Here is a 12,001-nt window from a genome sequence, read left to right as displayed (position 1 = left end):
GGGGAGTGGACATTTCCCTTTTCCTGGGTGACAGCTCACTGAATAATAAAGGCTTCCCCAAGAACAGAACATGCTACACATGTTGGCAATGGGTTTGTCAGTGTTCCTAGCATTTCTATACAGCTGTGATTCATGGATATAATAAAATATTGATATCTGTTTCCACTGTTCCTTCATACAGCAAAAATTCATTACGTGATCTAAATTAAACATTTCTGCAATGGACTGGAGATTGCAAGTTGTCTCTTGCCCTGGTGGAAAAGCTCTGTGCCACCCCATCTGGTGCTCCAAATGCCAAACCTCAGAAATATCACTGGATGGCAGGGTCCTTTGTAAAGAAGCGTTTGCTGTTTTATTCGAGTTTCTGTTTAGCTTGGTAAAAACATCCCCCTATCAGTCTGTATCACCGAGCTGTTGCTGAGCTACAGGCACAAGTCTAGTCTCAGACTGATGAAATGCATCCAGCATGACATTTGACTCAATCTGCTCATAAATAATAATAATAATAATACTTTACATTTATATAACCCTTTTCAGCAAGAGCTCTCCCAAAAGGCCTTTTTGACCTCCAATTTATCTGTTGTGACTCTCACTGAATTAGAGGCAAGTGTAATGTTCTCTACTCCACTACCACATACGGTATGGCAACGGCCATGAAACAAATTACATTTACAATGAGATTTCAACCATCTTATCTACGTGATGCTCAATAATCCATCTCAGCAGAGATCACCTGTAATATTATTAGGGTCTCAGTCTCTCAGACAGCTGTCAACTCTATTAAAAAAAACAACAACACATCCTATGTGCCCAGTAAGTACTACCCCCCCCCTTTTTTCCTCCAAATCTAGGATATATAAGTCTCAAATAATTACACACACCTAAGAAATTAGCTTGATAGTATTTACTCGAGAAAATTAAAATATTTAAGTACAGGTTTTTTCAATTCACCAGTAAATGCAAACAGAAGTTTCATAAGTTGAAAAAAAAAAAAAAAAAAAGAGGTTCCTGGACTTACTCTGGGTTTAAGGTGCCTGCACCCCTAGCTTAACCAAGGAAGCTTATGGAAATAATGTCACAGTAGCAATTTCAATATCACATCAAAGAATTTGTGTAGGTCATATCAAAACAGGGCTTTGCTCTGCTTGTAGTTTAGATTTTTTCTTCCCCTCCACTTTGACTTGTGAGGCTAGATTTTCAAAGGTATGTAGGCATCAAACAATGCAGGTAGGTGTTTTCAGATTCATGTGATGTGCCTATAGCAGCTGTTGAAGCCTAAACCCCATGAATAAAATCACCCTTGATAAATTGTGGAGGCTGGCTTTAACAGTCTGCCAATGCACAGCATCTATCTACATATCTATCTGTCTAGAACTCATTATAAGATGTTTTCTCCCCGTTCCTGGTGAAAGCAGATGTACAACCATTGCCTATTGCCTTTAAGAACAGAATTCAGTCAATGTGGAACTTCAGCTTCTGTGCTGATTTTCTCTTCTTTTAATATAATGTTTAATAAAGGGAATATATATATTTTTTAAATCTTCAATTACTTAGGTTATTTTACAATAGCTTTATGGCTCACAGACCATGCCAAAGACAGCTGATGACAAAATTTACAAAAATACGTTGAATGCATGGTGATAGAAAGAACACATCAACACCTGCATTTGAAATTCTCAGCTTGTATATGAGAGATTCAACCATAAATTCCTCCTCTGAATCAGGCATAAGCAGCACAAACTTTGCAGTGAGAACTCAGGGACTTTAGCTATTCTGGCATGATTCTTTGAATCTTTTATATGAAAGAAATGTAGAGAATCTTCTAGTTAATCCAGCATACCTCTATTCCCAAGACTGTGCCAATAAAGCCATTATATCTTGTTCTTGATAAGAGGCCCAAAGGTTCAGCAATCACCAAAAGTAAATAGGATCTTGGTCTCATAACACATTATAGGCAAATTCCATTACAACAGAAAAATTAGTCTCATGAACCAGTGACTTTTTCTAAACATCCTGGACTGGTTAATCCTTCTCGTTTTCCCTCCCCCTCACTTGCTGATACTCATCCCCACATCCTGACCTGCAGCATTTCCCATTTCCATTTGAGAAGTCTGATATATATTTGCTATACAGAGATAGAAGCTCTCAAGTCTGAGTTTAGACTAAGGTCCCAGGTAGGATTAAAAATCTTACACTTCTTCTGCAGTATTTCAGCTCTAACGGCAGACATCCCATAAACTCCCACAGCCAGGCTAAATGTATACTATATGTCAGCTTCATAGTTTGGCATCTGATAGCACACTGGAATCAAAAGGTTAAGTCAATGGTTCTGATCTCGTACCTTAAGTCTGAACTACTCATTCCTACCTTCCTTCAGATGAAGCAATCACATAAAAATAAAGCACTTTCTAATAAAAACAGTAAGTGTTCAGACCTCCATCCAAGACAGAAGGAATTTTGATTGTTCTGATTTTATGGACTATAGACTAGGGAGGCAAAGTATGTTGATTTTCTTACAGGGGATAGAAATAAAGTGAAATGAAAGCAGATGGATCTGCCCTAGCAGTGAACCATTGGATACAATACTTTGCTTCAGTGAGTATCCAAATTATTTTCAGGTAGTTTGGCACATAGGTAATTTATGTGCTTCGTTCTCTGCCTGCTATTTAGAAGCTGTTTCTCAAGTAGAGATTGTTCTCTGAACTGTTCACCTTTGCATGCACTATTTCACTCTTAACTCTTCTAATATTCCTCTTAAGGTTAACTTGGTGAAGTGAATTCAATATACTTTTTCTGTTGCACTCAAAGACTCTGTTTGTGGCTGGGGTTAAACTAAAAACTGCAAGGGTGCTCTTAGGTGACTGCTTGCTTGATGACTGCATGTATCATGCAGGGGCTGTCCCAGCCATGATGTTTTCTGTCACTGACCAGAGGAAGCTATTATTGCATAGTGTCTCTGCAAAGGGCAACGCCATCAAGTACATTTTTTGAACCGAATATAGAAATTCTTCTTCTGAGATCTGTAATACACAATCTGACTTTGAGATAAAACAATTCATGTTGTATTTTGGGGTATAAAACAGAAAACTGAAGCACAAATTATCTCAGCTGAGCTGCATCAGATGACACTTAAAACAACAGCTCAGTTATGTCTGTTTCCTAAACCCACAAGCACAAACCAAAATCTTGATTTAGCTCATAAACAGATGCTCAACTGAGCTGAAGGTGGTGTTTGAGGTGCAAATGGCTTGCAATGAGGAAGCAGTGATCTTCTAGAGGTACCCCGTCTCCACTGCAGGACAGAGTTGGGTTGGACATGCTGCTGTATCTTCAGCCTCAGCAGCACCTCTGGCTCAATTCTTAAAATGCTGAGCAGTTCAGACACCACCATCATCCCTGTATCACCAGAGCACTGCTGTAAACCCCAGTACAGGAGGTGTATTAGAGTGCTTGTGAGTTACATGCGACAAAATATATGGTTATTCGAGAACCTTCGAGAAACAGAGTCTCAAAATCTGAAGCCTCCTGGGGACAAGCAGCCCAGGTTTCTACAAAATAATAATAATAATAATAATATAAAAAAATAAATCTTACTTTTGTAGTCCTCATTGAAACATTTAAATATCTGGCAATACTTTTATCCTTCTTATCAACTCTCCCCTTCACTTGTGGAACCTAAAGTAGAGAATTGACATTATTCTTAACAACAGACCAAAATTACTCAAAGGAGGCAGCTAAAAAAACAGTGACTATCCACAATGGGCGTTCAGTACCTGGAAAGTCACAATACCCTATCTAGTCTCTCTGTACAAGATGGACTCTTCAGAAGAGCAGAATACACATTTGCATAATTACATCATACCTCAGTACATCCTTCCTCCAAAAATCCAAGTTAAAAACAACAACCAGCAAGCAAATCAAAGAATTCAAGGGAGCATTGTAACACCATTATGATAAGGAATTTCTAGGTAACACCACCGTATCTCTCTGGGTTAAACTACAAATACAGAGAAATCTATCTTTGGAGATACTAGACCTTTCAGAGCCATCTGAGCTGACACAAGTAGATTTACAGAAGAGGATAAATCTTGGCAAAATATTGCATTGTAGTTCAATTAACCTCCTTCAGGGAAATCTAATTTAATTGCTGGATTGCAATCACTTCCGATAAGGCTTGATACTAGCTTCATTACCTGTCTGTAAATGCATCTTCACTAGATGTTCTAAGGCAACTAAAAAAAATTGATAGCCACACACACAAATAAACTATTTACCAGTACTGTAACTTTTAAAGCATCTCGTCAGAGGCTAGTAGTTTATTTTATTACAAAAAAGGAGTTTGTGGTTTTCCCTTTTAAGAAAAAGTTTCCCCTAATGTGTGTTATTGCAATGTTCATTTTCTATATGGTTTTCCTGGCACAGTATTGCATTACTGCATGGCCCACTTCCTACAAACTACCATGGTGTGCCATTTCCTGGAGAGCGTAATGAAGCCCAGCATCTCATCTCATGGGTGTTAGAATGAGCTGTTCCAAAATTTGATGTTTAAGGATGTTGGGAAATTGATTTCCCACATTTACCTAACACTCACAAAATTCCAATACACAGAGCTGAACACTTTTTTCACTGTACTCATTGTGCAGAGGCAACTTAGGATGAAAACAAGCATCATTTAATGCCCTGAGTCCTTTTACACTGCCTGGTTGTGACTTTAGGTACAACTAAAACTCATGCAGGTGGGTGTCTACATGGCCAGTATTAGATGAGGTAGGTAGGACACCACTAACAGGTGCCCTAATGGTTTAAATACGCGGAGGCACAGCCCTGGCTAGCTGCACAAATACATTTATGCTCCCCAGCTGCAGGGCACCCCACGTTGCTGGCAGCTATGCTCTTCTTGATATTTAAGCTACCTAGATAAAAAGTCTGCAAGCATGTGTCTGAAAAGTATCCTGAATATAACAAAAAACAGGCCCACCTGACTCTCTCATCTTCCAAATCCTTCTGTTGATAAGAATGCTAGTGAAACAAAGCTATTACTCTAGCAGTATTCCCCCAGCTTCTGACCTGTATCTGACAAGCATCACTTTGTATTAAGTACTCCATACGCCATTTATCAGCTGCATCCTCAGACCCTGCAGTACCTCGCTGTCACGTTTAGGCAGAACGGTGGTCATGGTTGCAGGTTTCCTGCTTTACAGGATGTCATTCACAGGAGAGTTAAGAGTGATTCATTAATTTGTCATTTTCAAAACAGGTATCAGAAACAGCACCTTCCATTGCCTTGCTTGAAGACGAGGTGTTAAGCTACATTGCTATTCAGATAGACCCAGGACAGCCATTCCTATGTTATTTATGTTTTGATGTTGTCAGATACCTAAGGAAATAAGGTTCCAAGTTGCACTATGGTGGCATTGAATGTGCACAACATCAAGGAAAGCAATGCAGACCTGATGCCAAGGCTGAAGCTATTTTTAAGGTACAATTCATCGACGAATTCTACAAATAATTTGTATTTAAGAAACTGCATAACAGATTCAAGTTTTTTTTTTTTCTTTTTTTTTTTTTTCTGAAAGGTATTAAGCCTATCCAGTGTAATCACACTGTAGTGAATGTATCTATTGTTAGCATTAGCACTGAGAATTTACAGCTTGACTAGATCTTTGTTACCTAGGGAAATTTACATATGTAAATTTAAACAGAAAAAGAATCCCCAACCTATCAGTATTGAAGTTTTCTTGGTTTGTATAGTAAAAAAAAAAAAAAAAAAAACTTAAAATAATTAATCTTCTATAGAGGAACAGTTTAGCAAGATGTGCTGTTTTGGAAATAGACCTTTAATCTTTGTAAGCCAGCAAAATTTGCAAATAGATGAGAACCAACTCTTAGTAAATGAGATAAGGTGATAAAGCATGTACTCTTTAACTAATTGTAGATATAATGCCTAAAGATCTTGTGAAATGACTTCTGTTATGCTAGGTATTAATATAAATTAGCTCAGCTGTGAGCATGGTCTCTCTTTTCTTAAAAGCTGAATAGATTTGCTGTGACATTACTGTAGAAACCTCTAGAGATGCTCTGTGGATAGTGATGAATATTGAATTAATTTCCATAGTATTAAACGACACTGAAACATTTGACTCCTAGCTGTATTACCTGCTCTGCTCCCACAAGCCTGCCAGACAAGCCTTATACACAATCCTGTGTCTTCGGCTTTGATGTCAAAGCACACAACGTCCATCCCCAGGAGCCACTGGGCTTATCCAAAGGGAGGACTGGACTCTGCAGCTGAAACTCTGTAAGATGTAAATACCTTTTTGTCTAGTAAGCCTAAGCAACTATTTATGAATGTGATTCCTGGTGTTTGTCCAAGGATTCACAAAAAGCTATTAGCTCAGAAGAAGTGAGATTGGTGATGGGAGGAGAAAATCCCAGATCGGTGGATTTCTACACCTCCAGTTACAATGAAAAGTGTTGGCTCTTTAGGAAGTCATCATCTGCTAACTGCTTCTACAAAATTATTCTTTTTGTAGATTAAGAAAAAAAAAGTGCTGTCTCGTTACCATTATGTGGGAGTACTTGACGCTCATGACCAGCACGACCTCCATTTTGTGGTTCTGTGGCTCACAGGAACGTTACTCCAATTCTTATTTCTCTTTAGAGAAAGGACATGGGGAGCATCCAGATGAAATTAAAGAAGTGCAGGAAAGTAGGACAGGTATAAATGTAGTGCCCCAACTTCCCCTTAAGCAGAATCCCACAGGGCAAGATTGGCATTGGAAGTAAGGAATTCACCAAACAGGGTGCCAGCTATTGTTGCCTGTAATCCTCCAAGGTGGCAAAGATATTCACTGGCTACAGTGGGCCCTGCTACCTGCACAAGCCCACTCATCTCTGGGTGCAGTTTAACCAGAGTTAAATAGTTCCACGACCCTCAACAACAGAGAAATCCAGCCGCTGTTTGGGTCACCAAGTGGTTTATTTTACCTCATGTCAAAGCAGTTTCCCCTTATGAGGCAGGACTACTTACACCAGAATCTTGCTTTTCTTTATCATGTCTAAATCTGTAGCAGCAGAAGCAACAAATCTGATCAGGATCAGCTCTGGAAAAGTGTCTGTCATCCCCAAAATGAAACTAGGACAGGCTTCTGACAGATGTAACCCCAACCGCCCTTTCAGAATGCCTTTTACCTTACTCCCTGTTAACAGGGATAGTTAGATTAGGTTGTTCTCCTAGGAACAGTAATTAATCCTTGTGTACCCTATTCCTTGAAAGGCAGAACATGCTTTGTAGGTAAGATTTTTCTAGCACAAGCAGGGTAGAGCACAGTGAAGATGACAGGTACAAGAAGGTATAAGGAGATGTTGTTCAATTACAAGGTGAGCCTTGTCTCAACTGCTCTGATTGGATCACAGTTCACGGGAGTATTTTTCCCCCCCCTTTAGGTCTCCAGCCAAGGAAAGGTGCAGTTCTGTAGCACTTAGACTATTATCACAGAATCTATTTTATGTCATAGTTTGGATCCTCTTAAAACCCAATTTATTTCTGCAGCATTGATAGGCAAAGCTTCCAGGGTTCAGCCCAAACTGCCACGGGAGCCCATGAGTGAGCCATAAAAAAACTGATTAAAACAACCATTTTCTTCTGTTTTATTCATCTTCTCAACACACGTCATCAGGATTGTACCTGACTGCCTAAGGCACTGACCAAAGTCTTTTTAGGCTAGTCACTTATTAGAAATTATCCAGAAAAACTATATATATTCTCTGCTCCAGGCTAGATTTATACCTTGAAAGTAATACTTGTTTTCAATTCCTGGTTCCCAATATTAGCTGAAAAGAACACCAAAGCCACAGAGAGATATGAGTGGGGTTTTATTTTTGTTTATTTTTAAACAGGAAGATGAATCTTGAAATAGCCTTGAGCAAAAAATATAGCCAACTTATATTTCTTAAGATCTAAGCAAGAAAGTTTTAATCTGAAAGTGTTTAGGCATATGATGACACTTGAAAATATTTTTTTAGTACAATATCTTTATAAGAGTGATTTGGAGTGTCTGCTCACTTAAGGTTACTATTTAAGGTATTGCTTTCTTTTTTGGTTGCCAAAAAGCATTGCTTTAGAAGTGATTATTTGATGTTTGGATTTACAACCCTATTAGGAACATTAACACGGATACAGAGGAGTTAAACGTTCTTCCTTTTCCTTTTGATTTTTAAGTCTGCTCTGAATATAGCAGACGCTTACAGAAGAGATCTGGTTCCACTAGGTATGGGAAGCCATCTTTGACACACTGAGTTTTCAGTGTTATTGCAGTCCATGCTTAAGAACAAGAAGAGCCTGGAGACAATAGGCTGGCCTCTAAACCAGAGGTATTTCAGTCTGTGGTCAGCAAAGTACCCACAGCTTGTAAAACATCAGAACACAAAACATCAAAATGATCAGTGGGGGGAAAGGGAAGATAAAAAAAAAAAAGCTATGCATTAAAGCAAGGAAAGAAAATACAAGTGCTAGATGACTAATCTAGTCTAATTTTCATTTGACTGTGACAGTAACTGTGCCAACCACCCACAATGTTAGCAAAATTGACCATTCTTCTTGTTGACTATCTGGAATCTGTACAACCGCAGCCTTGATTTTCTGAGCTTTTCCTGCAGGATTTATCTGCTCCGGCTGCACAATCTTTGTCGCTACTGAAGGCTTCAGCACTATCACATTGCTTTGTTAATCAGCATAGCATGAAAACCAGGTATCCCATGGAGTCATTTGTAGGATCACTTTTCAATGCAGAACACATATTAAAGTTACATTTCATAATCTAAAGAGATGACAAAATTTTAATTACACGTTAAGGAAAAAAAGCTAAGACTGAAGTTTGATCATGTTCAGTTCCTGCATGAGTATGTTTGTGCTTTTATCTGCCTTTCTCATGTGCTTAAAGCTTAAAAATTTAAGAACTATGGGTGGTTCCCATAACACCACCAAGCTGTTTCAGCAGCTACAGTACATGCATATGACTCTTTCTCCTAGGAATGCTCTCCACACAAAGATAAAGAAAGATATAAATAATATATTGCCTATAAGCCACCTAGATATTTAACGTCTTCAGGCTATCTCTTGTTCTCTCAGAAAGAAGAATGCCCTATTTTTTTTTTTTTAATAAGTACAGTTTTTTATTCTTTCCCCCTGTATTTCCATCCCCTGGCTAGCTAACTAAAATGTAGCACAAAATACAGCTTGTAAAACAAACAACAACAAAACGTGAGACATAGTGTTCACAGAGAGAGGAGTGGCTGCAGAGAAGCCTACAGTGTTAGACTCTGGGAGAGAAAAGAAAGGATTTCAGTAGAGTGTTTTATTAATTATTTTTTTCCTCCCCTTATCTCTGATTATTCAATTTTTAAGTACTTTCTTAGGTTTGCCTTCTTCTATAGCACAGGCGCTGCAAGGAGCAGGGATAACTTCCAAATCTAAATCAGCCATTTGCTGTCTAGCACTTCCTTGGGATGCTGCAGATAGATTGGCTACCTCAAACCCCTTCCCTCAGCTGGTAAACCTGTCAGTATAGAAAGCATTACAGCAATGTTTCTGAATATTTCATATATTCTTTACAACCATTTTCAAGCCTTTAGAAATGTTACCAAAGACTCGACCCCAAGTTGCATTAGCATACAGGTCAGGAGCATAAGAGCACTTTTGGTTTTCTTCAAAGCATAAAATCAAAAAGTTGATCATGCATCCTACCACCATCCTTTGAACTGCCCTCCTCCCTCAAATCACACTCTATAGTCTCAGCAAGAGTGACATGCCTTTTTTTTTTTTTTTAAACTCTGGGTGTGCCTCATGTGACAGGAGTACCAACCCCTGCATTATGAACCTGCAGTCACTTACAGTAATGAGCATCTATTTCAATTTTCATAACAGTAAAGGAAATAAAAATGTGAAGGGTATACACATAATTTAAAAAGCACAACTTCTATCCCCTTGTTCTCACTTTGCCGTGTTGCCCCAGGGACATCAAGTATAAGCAACAACAGCTTTTAAACCACTGTAGAGCAAGGTGTTAGCATAAGTCTTTGGACATCTTACCTTTGTTGGCTACTGACAAACTTTTTGCGGCTTGCACTTTCATTGCTCTTGAACTGCCAGTGTTTGGTAACTTAGAGTGAAATCCAGATAGGCTGGTCAGCAATGCTCAGTGCTGAGTGCAAGATATACTCAGGGCACCAATCTTTTGGTAATGGGGGGGGCATGTGAGGATCTCAGGTAATTTGTGTATGTAAAGATGGTTATTTGGCAGGATGTGACTACAGTACTTACTATCTCTCAGCAACAAAGGACCTCTGCCCACAGAAACATCAGTGATGTAATTAAAGGAAAGAAAACAACAGATTCTAATTGATCAAGAGAGGGATTTGGGGATATTAGTGAAACAAAATCAGAAAGTCAAAACAATCAATAACTCTAGCAAAAATAGTTTTGACAACTCTTCTTCTATTCATGAAGAAGATGGCTTCAGCCCCTTCCCACTGATCATCATTCTTGCATAATTTAATTAGTTCTGGACAGCTGCATAACATTTGCACCGATTTTATCCCTGCTGGCTTCAACCAGAATTTCTGGCAATACCCCTTACTTGGCCTGCTTCATTAAATATGTTCTTGCAACTTACATATCCACCTCCTTATTACACTTTCTTTCCCTCCTTGCAAGCCTTTTCTTCAAGGCCAAAAGCCTTTCGAGCTCCTATTTCTAATTTCAGCTCTATGGATGGAGAAACAGTAACAAGCACACGCTTAACTTCCTACAGGTGAAACATCTCATTGTTCCATTCCCACCTCAAATTCCACTTGCTTCCCACAGTACATACTGATCACACGGACAGGGTAGGGATAAAGTAACTGCAGTGGGGAACATTTGGAAAGTGGCAATTAACAAGGAATATAGTGTGCAGCACAAAATAACGTGTCATAACGGTACCTAGAGATTTTAAAAATTTGCTTGCAAATTGAATGTACAATAATAACAAGAGTAATTAGTACTAAACCCATTCTGGAAAGACAGGTTGCATTACGCTAAATAAAGCTATTGGGTTCAGCAATTAGATTTCTTAATTCTGAAGAGATACAATCATCAAGTTTAGAAGTAAGAGACAAATGTTGTTGAGAGTTGAAGTTCCACTGTCTATTAAACAAATATGCAAGATCCTCAACTTCAGCTTACAGACGTGTTTAGAACAAAGCATAGGGTCTGCTACAGTTTCTCCATAGTACTCACCACATTTTGGGCAAGGATCAGCAGAAGATTCTCAGGGAGAGTACAAGTCCATCCTAATACAAAACAAGAGAACAAGAACATTATTAACTCTTCATGTCTTTTTGTATACATATTGCTTAAAGAATCTCTAAGAACCCAGAAGACTGCGTTATACTTTGATTCCCTTTTAGAATGCTTTGAGTAAGATCTATAAATAAAATAAACAGAGAGGTTTCCTAACTTAAGGATGAAATTAACTGTACTCTCCCTTATTACCTGTCAGGAACCTGACAACGAGGCTGGAAACATACCCCTATAATACAGGGACATAAAAAACACTATCACATTCAAAGTCCCTTGTTGGGCACAATCAGAACCAGTTTGCATCTGCTACCAAAATATAAGGGCAAATTACTGGATTGCAGAAGTACACAAAGACAAAGGTAGAATGGAACACCAGGGCCTCAGGCTGATCAGTAGATAAAGGGGCATTGCCAAAGAGCCAACCTCATGAGAGCTTATCTGCATTTCTAATTTGGAACTGATGGCTTCAATTTGGTTGTTAATGCCAGGGAACCCATGAGCTCAGGACAGAAAGGAGGTGTATGAAAAAGCAGATTCTCTACATCTGTGCCCTGCTTCTAGATTGGGAAACTGATTAATGGGCTTGAAAGACAGCTAAGGATATCACAGCTGCAGAATAAAAATAAAGCAAGCTAGTTAGCAGCTTTTATCTTCTAAAAA

General features: G+C 38.7%; 1 long non-coding RNA gene across 2 annotated transcripts in view; it reads right to left on the bottom strand.

Moving 5' to 3' along the window:
* LOC118160551 overlaps positions 1-11,796 on the bottom strand; it is a 165,739-nt gene extending 153,943 nt beyond the window's left edge. For both annotated transcript variants that reach the window (XR_004747560.1, XR_004747561.1), the window contains exons 1-2: positions 11,673-11,796; positions 11,279-11,331 (exon numbers count right to left, since the gene is read on the bottom strand). This is a non-coding gene — a long non-coding RNA (uncharacterized LOC118160551). The remainder of the gene's footprint in view (positions 1-11,278; positions 11,332-11,672) is intronic.
* Positions 11,797-12,001: the final 205 nt, after the last annotated feature.

This window comes from Oxyura jamaicensis, chromosome 1, assembly GCF_011077185.1.
Source record: "Oxyura jamaicensis isolate SHBP4307 breed ruddy duck chromosome 1, BPBGC_Ojam_1.0, whole genome shotgun sequence".
In the NCBI taxonomy this organism is placed as follows: Eukaryota; Metazoa; Chordata; class Aves; order Anseriformes; family Anatidae; genus Oxyura; species Oxyura jamaicensis.
The sequence above is the reverse complement of the archived record's forward strand: the minus strand, read 5'-3'. Positions and strand labels throughout refer to the sequence as shown.